The following is a 13,815-nucleotide window of genomic DNA, read 5'->3' as shown; positions in this document are numbered from 1 at the left end:
CCCTCAATTCTAACCAAATCCTCCCAGCCAGACCATAAAGCTGAATGCACAGTGGATAGGGTATGGGGAATGCTAGCTGCAAAACAGTTAAACCCTTCTCTGAAGTCTCTGATGCCATGTTATTTGCGTGATTCACAGTTAACAGATGGGCTCATGCCTATATTCAGGGGGGACCAGTTCTTCAATTGCTATCATTAAATAATAATTATGACAGTTTATACTGTCATAAAGGAAAACAATTTTGTGGTGACCCCATTACATCATTTTTTGTTTCTTTGGTTTGTTTGTTTTAATTCCAGACTTAAAGAAGAAAATCTCTTTTCTCAGTTCTCATTTACAAAATATGCAGCTGAGAGAACTCTGCACACCCACACACTTTGACATTTCAGATATCAGCATTTCCATGCACGGTTGGATGAACTCTTTCTAAACCAATTTGGAGGAAACATGGTTGAAATCTTTACAGGAGGAGAGTGAAAAACAGTCATAGATGCAAACACTGCCATCTCTGCTCTGCCACCAGTTTTCACTGCAGTTTTGAAGAAACCCTCTGTTTGGATGTAGCTGTTCTATACAGGAGAGCACAGCCCAGGAATCCTGAGCTGCTGCCAATGGTACTAATAGACTTCTCATAGTTGAAGTTAAAAAAATTCTTCGAGTGATACAAAAGCCCATATTGCCATTATCTGACTAGCATGACATTGAACTAAATTTCCCAAGGGTTCAAATCATCCTGCATCCTTCTGCTTCAAAGCTACTGACACCTTCCTCAATACGGCCTTGCTCAAGCAAGGTACTTGATAGCTTTGAAAGAGCATGTTGAATCAGTGCTGCTCAGCCCCATTTTCTCTGGGTGGCCGTCAGTGTTTACCTGTACAACACAGGAAGATTCATCTTATGGCTAAGATGTTCCTGATGGCCTCTCGCATGGGGATTCTGGTGCAGAGGGACGTAATGCCTCCCAGGACAAATAGCAACATCGCAGATGTGTATGGGAATAAGCCTTCGTTTGTATTTAACCTGTGCGTGGGCCTAAGAACCCATTGGAGCTTATCACTGAAATAGTCAGGGACATCAGAGTGGGAAAAATAACTGCACTTTCTTCCTCTGCATCATAAAACAGTTATTCGGGTATTTGTCTTTAATCCACTTCCCAGGAGTGACCCTTCCCAATAGCAGGGATCCCTCTCTTGCTATGACTCCTAAGCACTGCTCTTGCTTCTGCCCCAAAGCATTTATGCCTTAACATCTGCCAGTTACTGCCAAAGAGCCCCGTAGTTCTGTGCTGTGACATAGACCCCGTGCATTGCCCTGACCCTGTGCAATGGTATCCCGTGTTATCCTGCTGCAGCAAGGGAGCAGGAAAAGAGTTCTGTCACATACCATTCTGAAATACTTTGTGATTCATTAGATGAAAAAATGCTACACTATTTTCACTCATCTCAGGAACAATAATAGGAATCAATATTACCAGTGAATTCCAAGTACATGCGTCTTGAGCCTTAGTGCCAAACTTTAATCCCCAGTTGATGCTTTTAGAGTACTGAAGAGGAGGAGAGCAGACAGTATGAAGACAGATGAAGAACAACTGTGTAGTGTCTGTGTTTGAGTTCCCACTTTGTTTCACTGGAGGCTTCTTTATACAGCACCTTTTAAGATCTACTGCTTTCCACCAACAGTGGAGACAGGATGTCAGCCTAGACAGACTCAGTCTGAGCTGTGACAGCAGTTCCTATACATTTATGGTGAAGCCAGGGTTGTTTCCATTTGATGCCTTTGTTTGTCTAATAGCAGTCACAAGTTCCCTCTTCCTCAGCCTCTGGGTTAATAACAGAACAAGCTTACTGGCCAGTTCCACTTAATTATGAAGCAAAGAATAAATGTCACTGTTTGATTCTCCTTAACTAATGTGTCTGATTATTAATAGCCAGTTTTGGTCCCCCTCCCAGCCTGTGCACCACAAAATACATTTCCCTTCTGTCTCCAGGATCAAGTTGTCTGGAATGCCACTGTTCTGTGAAGAGACTGGACAAAAAGCTTATTGAAGATCCCTTCCTTTTTATCCAGAGACTGATCTCTCTTGTTATTTTTAGGATGATATCAACAGAAGTTGCTTTATTGCTTCGCTTTTCATAGATGAAGACATGTTTTCAATACGGACAAAGGGCTCTACCCAGAAAAAATCACCACATGGTTCTCCTGCATGACACACATGAAGTCCACTGCTTGGTCACCTGGTCCTTTTTCTCAGGTCTCAAACGCACACCACACCCTGCCTTGCTCTACACAACCTCACTTAGTTCTCACTGAAAGCAGGACATTTTATCCATGCCCAAGATCGACTTCGCCAGCTTCTCCCAGCTTCTTAAACCCCAGACTTCTCTAGCACCTAGGTGTGAGTTCCAAACACAGACTGTTTTGCCACATAGATCTTGTACTGAAATCAGGTGATACTTTTTTGAAGAGAGAGTGGCTTCTTGTTCTGGGAAGCAATAGGAGCCCTCCTTGCTGGGCAGCAGCGGCCAAATGAGATGTGCACTGCTGCAGGGGACGGTACTGAAAAGAGACACCTTAGAGATGCCGTGCTATTGCTGAAGACTAACCTTTTCTCTAGCAGGTCCCTGTTGTTATTCAAACAGCAGTTCCATATACCCAGATTAAAGGACATTTAAATACTTTGGGCCAGGTTTACTCTCCATAGACCCGTGTGACTCCCACTGGAGATGCAAAGGCATTCAACCCTTCCCTGGCAATGGCTTTAGGAAATGCTAAGTCTGTCTCTGTGTCTGTTCAGTGCTAGTGCTGCTCTCTGTAAAGCTTTCAGATGCTCTATTTCCACTTCTGGAAGAGATAGTAATTTGCTATTTTACTCGCTAATGCCAACAAAATCCCTGTTGCCATCTCCTAGGATTTTAGTGCTGTGCAGCAAGGAGGAGAAGGCACTTTATCTGCTTCTGCATACAAGTTATTAACATTTCTTCCTGCTTCTGCTCTGCTTCTGATGACAGGCTCAAATACTCAAGAAAAAGAATAGCAAATGTAGAAATAATGCAATGAGCTGCCGGTCTCTTTCTTAAGCTGTCAAAGGAGCATGTTCAGTGTGTGTGTGTGTGATGTTCTGGGACTCTCAGCAGGGGTCAGTCCTGCAAAGGTTATCCTGAGAATAAATGCATGCATTTAAATGGGATGACTATAACAGTTAGACCTCTAAGGTCCACTGCTTTAAAATGAGGAACTCTCAATTTCGATGAGCTTGGAGCAGACCCAAAATCAGCAGCTACAAGATTTTTACACCACTCTGTAGAAATTTTTGTATGTGGACCCCACCAGAAGGCAGTGAGTGCTCTGTCTAGTTTAATGCAGACAGTTGGAGTTAATCATACAGATAACTGAAGAGATCATTCACATATTTCCCAGATGCAAAGCCTCTGTATTGATGATCAAAGCTTGTGGTGGCAATGTTCTGCCGGGTTGTGCTACAGTCACTCCCTGGCGGAGCCGCGCTTTCCCCAGGCAGTTTTCCACCATTTCTGTGCTCACTTACCAGAGCTGGGCTCCTTGGGGGAAGCTGTTTGTGAGTGTGATGTTGACGACTTCATCACTGCCATTGCAGCTGGCTCCATACCCAATCTGCATACTGAGAGTGCAGTCCTCCGTGAGTCCTGAAGCAAACTTTGCTGCACACTAACATCACCAATAGAGGCTATAGCTACCCTTCTTTAGCACCCCCTGCACATTTGGGCTGATGTTAGTGTAGGGACTTGTTCTTTGAGTGCTAACCTAGCCACCAATGATTCATAGAATCATAGAATAGCAGGTTGGAAGAGATCTCATTGGATCATCTGGTCCAACCTTTCTTGGTAAAACCATGGTCTAGACAAGACAGCCCAGCACCCTGTCCAGCTAAATTTTGAAAGTGTCTGATGTTGGGACATCTACCACTTCCCTGGGGACATTATTCCAATGGCTGATTGTTGTCATTGTGAAGAATTGTCTTCTTGTGTCCAGTCAGAATCTCCCCAGGAGTAACTTGTACCCCTTACCCCTGTCTTTTCCATGTGACTCCTTGTAAAAAGGGACTTTCTGTCTTCTTTGTACTCACTCTTTAAGTACTGGAACATGGTGATAAGGTGTCCCCTAAGCCTTCTCTTCTCAAGGCTGAACAAACCCAGTTCTGTCAGCCTTTCCTCTATGGCACGCTTCCCAGTCCTCTGATCATCTTTGTGGCCCTTCTGTGGACCCTCTCAGCCCATCCACATCTTTTTTATATAGCAGGGACCAACACTGAACACCAAGTTCCAGGTGTGGCCTGACAAGCGCTCAGTAGAGTGGGATTTGATGTACTCCTGGTCCCTTGGTTGTTTGCAAAAGCTGAATTGCTCAGTTGCTGAAGGCTAACAGATGGTTTGCAGCACCTAAAGGTGCTATCTTCCCTTGAGGGCTGAATTAGCCTACCTAATGTCATATAGGTGGCAGACCCTCTGGAATTCATTGTATCAGTGTTGGATGCTACTAGTACCAAACCCCTGAGCCTGCAGCAAGCAGTGGACTGGTGTAACAAGCTGACAAGTTCTTGTGGCTCAGAACAGAGCAGACATTGGCCTGTTATGTTTCACAGGACCTGGCTTTATAGCTTAAAATACAGCAACTCATGCTTGTGATGCTGGTAGTCAAGATAAATGCTCTTGCAAGAGTGGAGGGACCTTTTACAAGGTCTAGAATTCGGTTAGTTCCTCAAGTCTGAGCTACCCCTCACTGCTTTAGCAGTATTCGTTTCTGCAAATACAGTCTCCTGCCCACCCACTTAAATTCTTTTCCTATTCCTTAGAACTCTTTCTATACAGTGGCCACCCTTCTCCTTCCCAAGCCATCCTTCCCTTCCCCCAGCTCACCTCAGGCTGACACAAAGCTTGCAGGAGCAAAGCCAATTTATTGTAACGTTCATATTTCAGTGAGGGGGTCATATTGGACAGGGCTGCAGCAGAAAAGCAGCAGTGGACAGCTGTTTCCCATTTATTCACATGTAACCTCCACAGCGCTGTCAGCAGAATATTAAACAAGGTTTTAGCATCTGCTTTTTTGGTTGGTTGGGTATCAGCCAACTGCTCCTGAATTCTGAGATTGACTAAGTGTCTGCATATCTCATTAGCAGGGTTAGCTAATCTTTATCACTCACTGCCACAGCAAAACCTCAGCAGCTCTTAGCTCCTTTGCAGAACATAATTGTTGTCTGCAAGTGTTTGATTCTGGTGACTTCTATTGCCAAGGCACAGCATGGTCTCTCCACTGTTTCATAGGGACTGTAGGAAAGCTCCAGGCTGTACTAGACTGAAAAGAGCTGGTCACTCTTAGGAAGATGAATGTGCCTATTCTCTGGTGGGGGAAAAAAAAAAAAGGAAAAAAAAAAAAAAGAAAAAAATTAGCTTGCTTCTGCTAGGTTTTAAATCACAGTACAGAATTGAGGGCAATACACTTGTCACTCTTGCTGGCCCAGGGTGACAAGCAGGCATTCATGTTTGTATTCCAGGCAAAATTCCAAGGAGATCCCAAGAAGTCACCATTTGTGGTGGGCTGCAGCTCCCTGAAGCTTCCTCATGCCAATCTTCATTCTCAGCTCTCTCACCGTCTGTGTGTTCTGGTGAGCAGAGGCTGTTCCAAGAGATCAGCTAGCAGTAAGGAAAAGCAGGTGGAAAAAACCAGAAGGAAAAGATGCTGTCTTACAAGTCCCACAGTTAAACTGTCACCTTCTCTCTGCACCCAGTTGTGTTTCCACCCAGTAGTGAATTGGGTGAACATATTCCCTTTCCACCAAAAGCAGAGTTGTTAGGAAAGGAAATGTCTCTTCTCCCTGTCACAGTGAAGGCTCTTTCCTGCAGTACATTTACAAGTACTTTACCCAGTCTGCTTTTAAATAACACACTTGCCACCAGTTAAGAGAAAATAGCAAAGGTGAATTCTATGCTGGCAGTGATTTTGCCTTCTAAGGTTCCTCTGGTCAGTCTTTCTGTCCATTTCAGTGACGTAGCTTCAACTCTGCTGGGGGTGAGTAAACTCCAGCCACCGAAGAAGAAAATTTGAACGCCATGCAGTATAATCAACCCTGCTAATTTAAATATAAGAAGGGAATTTGAATCTCTAAATCTTCCTGAACCTCCTGATCTCCTTTAAAGTAGCAGGAAGATTTGTACCACTACTTTTTCTATCCATAAAATTTCTCTTGCCCTTTCATATTTTGAGATAATTCACTTTCAGTGGCTGTAATTCCACAAGCTACCTTCATGTTTTGTAAAATGCACATACAGTCTGCAATGCATGACCTGTGATATAAGAGCTGTCTTCTCCCATGAAATATTTCATGTAGGCAGGAAAACATTTTAAAAAAGAAATAAAGACAATAGAGACTTCTTTCCTGCTCTTTGTCACAAAAAACACATTCTCAGACCTAATGGTAAGACAAGGTCCACAAATGAGTAACTCTTTTCAAAGGAAACCTGTGTTAATAAAACTTAGCACATCAGTCTCTACATTCACACATTCCTGTATGTGGCCATCAGGCCTGTCACTTTTGGAGACACATACCGTTCTTTCTGGTAGTGGGACATAGAGGTCTTTCTGAGATCTACTGACATTTAATGATTCTTTTTGTTGCCCTGCTTGTGACTGTCACAGCACATCAGATTCATTGGCAGCTGAGGTTAAGACTTGTTTTAGGAGTTTGACAAAGTGTCTGAGGTACTTCAGAGAATTCATCTGAGAAGGAGGGTAAGTTCCTTGCACAGAAAACATGCTAGCCTGCCAGAAAGAACTACAGAGAAACAACTGAAGAGAGGGCACATGTACAGAATTCCAGTGCCACTCATTGAAGCAGCAAAAGAGCATTGCAGTTGCCCCATCCTGATCTTGCTCAGGTCTCAAGACATTGAAATACCTCCCAGCGTTCCTAATGATGGGCACCATTTTAATCTCCTGATGTACTGTTGAATCTTCCTTGCCTTCTGCTGCAACCCTGAAGTGAAGCAGTGTGCCAGAGAGGATAAGGCAGTTAAAATAGTATCCCTACTGACAATGCTTGGCAGTAAGAATAGAAGCCCTTTTAAATGACTTTTTGTTTGTGTCCAAAGTCACGGGGTTTAACTTAGTGGTGATATGGTTTACCCTGCTCCTGACTTGCATCCACAATGCTTTTGCAGCACAAAGAGGTGCAAGGCCAAGCCAAAGCCTTTTCAGAAGAAGGGGTTGTTTAGAATGATGCAACAACCCTCAACTCACTGGGGTAAACTGGAGATAAACTGGGACTAAATTTAAGTGGTATGCTGATTATTGCCCCCTAAAGCTAATAATGGGGAAGAAGGGTGCTGCCTTATTTGACTGGTATGTAAATCTGAGCTGAGCTCAGTTCCTGATTTAAGGTATGGATACCAGGCCTGGAGCTAGTTCCACGAGCAAGTGTTGGGAATGGTAACAAGACAGTAAGAGCTGAGCTGCTGATGCCTGGGAATTATGAATGTGTGTTACTAGATTTCTATGCACCATGAAAAATACAAGGCTGAAAAATCTCTGGGCACGGGTGAAAGAGCATGTGACTGTCCCAAAAAGCACCACAGAGCTGGTCATTGGATATCAAAGGTATGGTTGGTGGTTCACGATCCGTTTCTCTACAATGGGGTGAAGGAGGCTGGGCCATAAGTCTGACATGCAAAGATAGAATAGGTTATGTTGAGGTATCCATCGTTCTAATCTTTTATCTGCTTAACACTGCTGTTTCTCCCAGAAATCCATGGGACGCTGCCAGTTTGCACTCTATGGTTAAAAGGTTTAAATATATTTTCTGATCCCACTGTTTTGGGATTTTGTGTTGCTACTGGGCTGGTGCAGACCAGCTTACCTACAATAATGTTCAGCATCCTTCATCTTCCCATGATGCTTTAAATTGGAAGTTTGGATGCCTTCTAGCTAATCTTGCAAATAGCCACTAATAATATTTTTTTCTAGAAATGTTTCCTATACTTGGTGGTATGGTGAGGATCACGCCCATTTCTGGATGTAGCTCTGAGCATTGTCCTAGATTTCTCTCCTAGCACTTAGTTTTCTGTGACTCAGTTACCCACTTGTGAAACTAGCTGTCCCATCTTTCTGTCTGATGTGGCTTTAATATGCATGACAGTGTCTGACTGTCTTTGTTCTGGGGACAAAAGTAGCCTTCGTTGCTCGAAGTATTCACTTGAATACTTTGATTTACACATTTATTTCTACATGGCAATATAAACGCCATGTCATAGAAAAGCTGGTTCTTGGCAACACAAACCATTACAAATGATTGCACCATGTCACCTTCCCTTAATGACCTTGGCCTGACTTATCCAGGTAAGGGATGCAGCTGGCAAGCTGACATTTCCCTCAGGAAATGCTCTGTCCCTCTTCTGGTTCCCCCCCTTCCTTCATTTGGAAAATCTTTGATAATTAAATCTCTGCAAAGGCAAGTGATCTGTTGTTATAATTCATTTGATAATTCAGCCTAAGCCCCACGTTTCTCTTTGCACAAATGAAATTTGCTCTGTTCACAGAAGATTGGCTCCCAAGCTACCTGCTTGCTCACACAACCCCTTTCCTAATTAGATGGCTGAAACCAGCAAAGCATGAACTTCTTCCCAGCACAGATAACCTTAGGGAAACAAAGAAGGTGCTTTTCATTAGAGAGGTTGTGGAGACCCTGCCACGAAGAAGAGAAATAGATTAATTTCTAGAAGACAGAAAGGTGCAAGAACTTACTGGTCACTTATTGTAGGCAGCATCTCCTGTTCAGGCAGGGGCAGCAGGGAGAGAGGAAAGGGGCTCAGCTGTTACACTGGGAATCCCTTATCCTGGTTTCTTTTTTTTCCATCACTCAGTTATGCTTCCTTTTCCTTTAGTGGGTTTTGCCTGAAAGAACTGGATGAAGTTTTAATAGATGTCTTCTTGAACAAGAAAAGCACCCAGGTTTGGCTTGGAAAGTGCAGCCTTTTCCTTGGTAGCTGGAAGAGTTGCTTTTCCCATTGCGTAGTCCAACTACTCCAGAGGGATGCAGCAACTGCAGGCAAGGTGCCACTTGAAACAAACCCCATGGACAAGATGTTTTCTATTGTTGGTGTCTTCAGATTAAGGGTGAATGTTTCTCCATTAGAAATCATAGTGGTGTAATGGCTATTGGCCCTACATCCTTATTGAAATGTTACACTAAGGATCCAATTAAGGAATTGATCTCACAGTTCCCTTTGGCTTTCACAAACTACTGATGTATTTGAAGATAAATTCTCCATACCCAGAGTATCAGGTCTGTGTTACTAGGCGATTTGGCTTGGGCTAGGCTTTGTGCTGCCTAGTAGGGGCATGGTGCAGCTGCAGATCACCTGCAACCACTGCAACAGTGCCCAGTGCTCAGCACTGCCATGAAAACTGTGCCAGTTGGAAAGTTGAAAGCAGGAGCAGCAAAGGAAGGAGATCATATAGAAAAGGCTCAAAGAGAAAAGCTGTTATACCCTTTGCTTACACAGACATTTCTTTGCCAGGCCCCTCCTGGGGACAACTGGAGAAATATCTGCTGAGTTGCCTTAATGACCTGTAAAATGGACTGAAACAACTTTCAGGAGATTTTCCTTTCCCATCGGTAAGGGCTGGAGATCATACTGATGTCCCTCAGTAAGATTACCTGCAAACCAGCTAGCTCTCAGCCATCACTCTCCCTTCCTCAGAAGCAGGTGGTACCAAACTGCATTACCCAACCATGAATTCCAAATCTCTCTGGGACTGGGGCAGGTAAAAGCAATCATCTCTGTAATTAACGTTTGATGAGCAATGGATAATAAGTTAAACCCCATGAGAACTAAGTAATAGCAGAACTAGCTGAGGATGGCAGTGAGAATGGTGGAGAACAAAAACCAAGCCGGGAACCAGGCTGGGAGAGCAACTCCTTGTAGCTGACTGTGTGAATTCACTGAGACCCTTCAGCAGAAAGTGCAACTAAAAAGCAAGGCCCCAAAAGCTGGTAGCTGTCATAAAAGGGACTGATACAGTATCAGCAACTACCAAGAAGTTACTAGGTCAGCAGGAGGAGAGAAATAACTAGAAATGTGTTTTGTCTTGAGCAGTCCTGAAATTCTATCTCCTTTTGGGATCATTGTTCCCCTGAGGGCTTTGCTACTTTTTTACCTTTGAGATGGGACCAATCCTCAAATTTACCTCCTATAGTCATGCTTTGCCCAGGGCATGAAGAGCTAAAGTAAGCAGGAAGTGCAACAGTGGGATAATAAGTACAAAGTAAAGTTATCAGCCTGGCCTTGTTCCTTTGAAACACTCCTAATCCTCGGTTTTACTTGCCTCTGAACTCGGTACATTTGGATCCATAATAGGAGCAGCTGTGAGTTTTCACTGAGGTTTCCCTTTGCTGCACCCAGAAGCTCCCCAGCTTCCTCAACCACATGATCAGCTCTTTTTAACTTGCCACCCATCTTTTTGTCCAGGGAAGTTTCTGGGGTGCAGAGTGTAGAACAACATTCTGTTTTCATTTACATCTGTGAAATCCCTGCAGTGATAAAAGGTTTGTGCAGCTCTCACTGAGTACACAATCTGGCTGATATTCAAGTCACAGCAATGGTAATTTCATTAACTTTCAGATTCCTGTCACTGAAAAAGATTGGATTGGCATGCTAGAAGTCCAAAATATCAACCACATCTTCACTGCATATCCCATTATGTTGTTTTATTTGGTGTCAATATTAGTTTGTGAAGAGCAATAGGCATCAATAGCCAGTAATAAACAGGAGCATCCAGTGACAACCTCTTTGTACAGTGGATGCTAGTTGGAGGTTTCTAAATAATGTCTACAAGTCATTCTTTCTAGATACTGTTCAAGGATCTCAGGTCTCCAGAATATTTAACAAGTTATTAAGACAATAAATACTACACAAAAAGTATTTAGAAATTTTTGAAAGAGTAAAAAAAAAAATTTTTTTTTGGAGCTGACTACAGATTCACTGAGAATACTCAGCAGAAATTGCAACTAAAACCTAAGACCCTGAAAGCTGCTAGCTGACATAAATGGGTCCTGCCGCAGCATCACTAACTACCAGAACTTTACATCATGGAGCAACCACCAACCAGCTGGGGCTGACAAACAGCTTGGGGGTAGGTTATTGCCCAAGTGTTACTACTCAGGTTTTACATCAGCTTCAGAAGCAGCTGTCTTGCTTTGTCTGTGACAAACAAAACCAGATAAACTATAATCTGATCTAGTTTCCTAGTTTGTGGCTGGCTAAATCAGTGTTAGCTGCTGGCCTCTTGCTCATCTGGTGACACAACATTTCCTTCCTAGAATCGGCCCAAACTATCACATTTTAATTTGGCAGAAAAAGGTAAAACTGTTATGTTACACCTAAAAACCAGCTTTCCTATCCTTTACAGGGCAATCTTTGTTCTCCCCTGTTTCCAGAAAAGAGATGCTAGCTTCACAGCACAGCAATTTTTTTTTTTTATATATATATAAAAATAATAAAAAAATCAGCTCTCTGCAAGCATGACTCTCACAGGCAGTTTCCTAAGTAGTGAAACAGTTTTCTTTAAGGAGCCTGAGGGAACAAGGAAGGAAAATTGGGGGAAGGTGCTCACTAGAGACCTTAGCTTTTTAAGAGGAGAGTACCCTAGGCTGATTGATACCTTCATATCAACAGAAGGCAAACACAGCTGCCCTGACTTCTACACTCAGATTTTGACTGTAACCTCTTGCAGTATAAAGAGCTCAGACTTTTAAGAGCCCATAATGGCAGAAGAGGGAAACAGACTTCTTGTACAGCAGACTACAACAAAATATATACACTGTTAAAGTGTTACAACATCTCAGCCACAGCTTTAACTTACTAATAGCATTAAGTACTAAGAAAAGAGTAAGAAAATCATCCTACCCCATTTCCTTTAAGTACTCTGAAAGCCCACACCTGGCCTTTGCTTTGAACCAATCCTTGCCAGCAAGCCTCAAGCCTCTGTTTAAGAGGTATGCAAACCCTTACTAGAGGGTAGGTTGTTTAGTAAGTTCTGATGTTTGTTTTCTCTACACCCCCCTCCCCCCCTTATCCTTTCCTTCTTACTGTTGAAGTCACTAGGGTTTGGTGCTTTGAGGCATTTTTCTGTATCTGTGAAATAGTATGGTGTTTTGTTGTGGTTGTTTTTTTTTTTAAGGAGGTGGGAGGGTGCTGTTTGATTTTATACCTTAGACTGTTTGTGTGTGGTTGGACAGCAGCTGTTTTTGTGTTGATAAGCTGGTCATAGTACTGAGTTTTAACCTGAAAAGGAAAAAATGCTTTGGGATGTGTAAAAGACTTGGTTTCACCTGGCAGCTTTTTGTACTGTAGTGGTAAGGTAAGATAAAGAAGTCCTGGGTGGTAGCTTATGCCAAAGATACCAAGCAGAGTCTATAGGAAGCCTGTCTGTCAACTATTACGGACCCTGGGGTCCATTAGCAAGGGAGACAAGCTTTGTGTCTGCAAGTATTGCAGAAAACTGTGTTGCGATTTCCCTGCTGTTATTTTGGTCTTCAGGTCATGGTATTTTAGCTGTTTGGAGATTTTCTGAGTCAGTTAGGCACTTTCCTAAATGGCACTCTATTTTTTTTTTTTCCTGTCTTGCTTTCTGTTTAGCTCACCTTTCCCCCATCTTCATGCTAACAAACAGACTGGAAGTAATCTTTTTTCCAACATCTGCTTGCTCTTAGTTAGACATCAATTACAGGCTGTTTAAGAGTAGTCCTCTCTTCCTAATTTTTTTTTCACATGTTCCTTCCCCTGCTCTCTGTTCTGTCTAAGCTGTATATATGCTCATTGCTCTAACTCCCCCCTGCTCTCCACCTCTTCCACAGCATCAGAGAGCTATGCTGGCAATAGGCCATCTAACACTCCAGATGGCTGGCACTTGCTGCTTCTGTTACAGGCTGAGGTAATGAGCTAGTTATTCCAGAAACAAATCCGATGCTATTTACTTCAGGGAATAGTTACACTAGAACTGAGTTATTGCCTGCTTCATTTCTGAAGAATGTGTTCCCTGCTAGTTAAGACATCGTTCTTAACGTCACTCTGAATCTACTTCAGGACTTGCTGACTGAGGCATGGAGCAGACTGTTTTCTAACAAAGGTGTAGTAGCACTTCTTGTCCTCAGTGTGGGGAGTCTGGTGATGACTGCCCACCCTTAGTTTTATCTACCTCATGGCTGTCTCTTCCAGCTGGTGTAAAGAGCATAAAGGAACCAAAAGCTCTTTTGTCAGCCTGCATAATGCAGCCTCTCCCAACTTGTAGGTAACTTACTGGTGGTTGTTTGGAATGGTATTGCTTTACTCATATTGTATGCTTTGTTTCAGCGCTCTAGAATTCTTATTTCCTTGGATCTAGGGCTTTAGGTCTTGTATGTTATGATTTTGCTCATGGATCCCATTATATACACCCTCTGGACACTTTGTGGACACCAAATACTTTACAATAGGGCAGCCAAATCAATGAATACTTCTGCTGTGGCTGAAACAAGTTTGGGCCAGTCACAGGGAAAAAGCTTTCTTATCCTGGAACCAGTTCTTATCAATGGGAAAGTGAGTGGAAGCATGTGGGAAGGTCAGTGCCTGGGGAGAGTCTAGAAAACTGCCGCTTCTGGGATGTCTGTGTTCGGCTGGATTGTGGCTGAACGGGAGAGCAGAGTTTTGGTAGGGAGTGGCAAAGCTGAAACTGTAATAGGTAATTGCTTCATATTAACAAGTGTAGTCAAGGTTAGAACTATTTATAACCCTTTGGGGCAAAGGAATA

General features: G+C 43.1%; 2 protein-coding genes across 2 annotated transcripts in view; one reads left to right on the top strand and one right to left on the bottom strand.

The window, feature by feature from the left end:
- Positions 1-13,815, top strand: part of DCX (doublecortin) — a 143,062-nt gene that overhangs the window by 29,959 nt on the left and 99,288 nt on the right. The gene's annotated exons all lie outside the window — the stretch shown is intronic.
- Positions 1-13,815, bottom strand: part of SERTM2 (serine rich and transmembrane domain containing 2) — a 41,683-nt gene extending 27,868 nt beyond the window's left edge. Inside the window, exon 1 of the mRNA XM_080365927.1 lies at positions 1-13,815. This exon is cut by the window's left edge and continues 27,868 nt beyond it. The gene's annotated coding sequence lies outside the window, so the exon portion shown is untranslated.

This window comes from Falco punctatus, assembly GCF_963210335.1.
Source record: "Falco punctatus genome assembly, chromosome: 15".
In the NCBI taxonomy this organism is placed as follows: Eukaryota; Metazoa; Chordata; class Aves; order Falconiformes; family Falconidae; genus Falco; species Falco punctatus.
The sequence above is the reverse complement of the archived record's forward strand: the minus strand, read 5'-3'. Positions and strand labels throughout refer to the sequence as shown.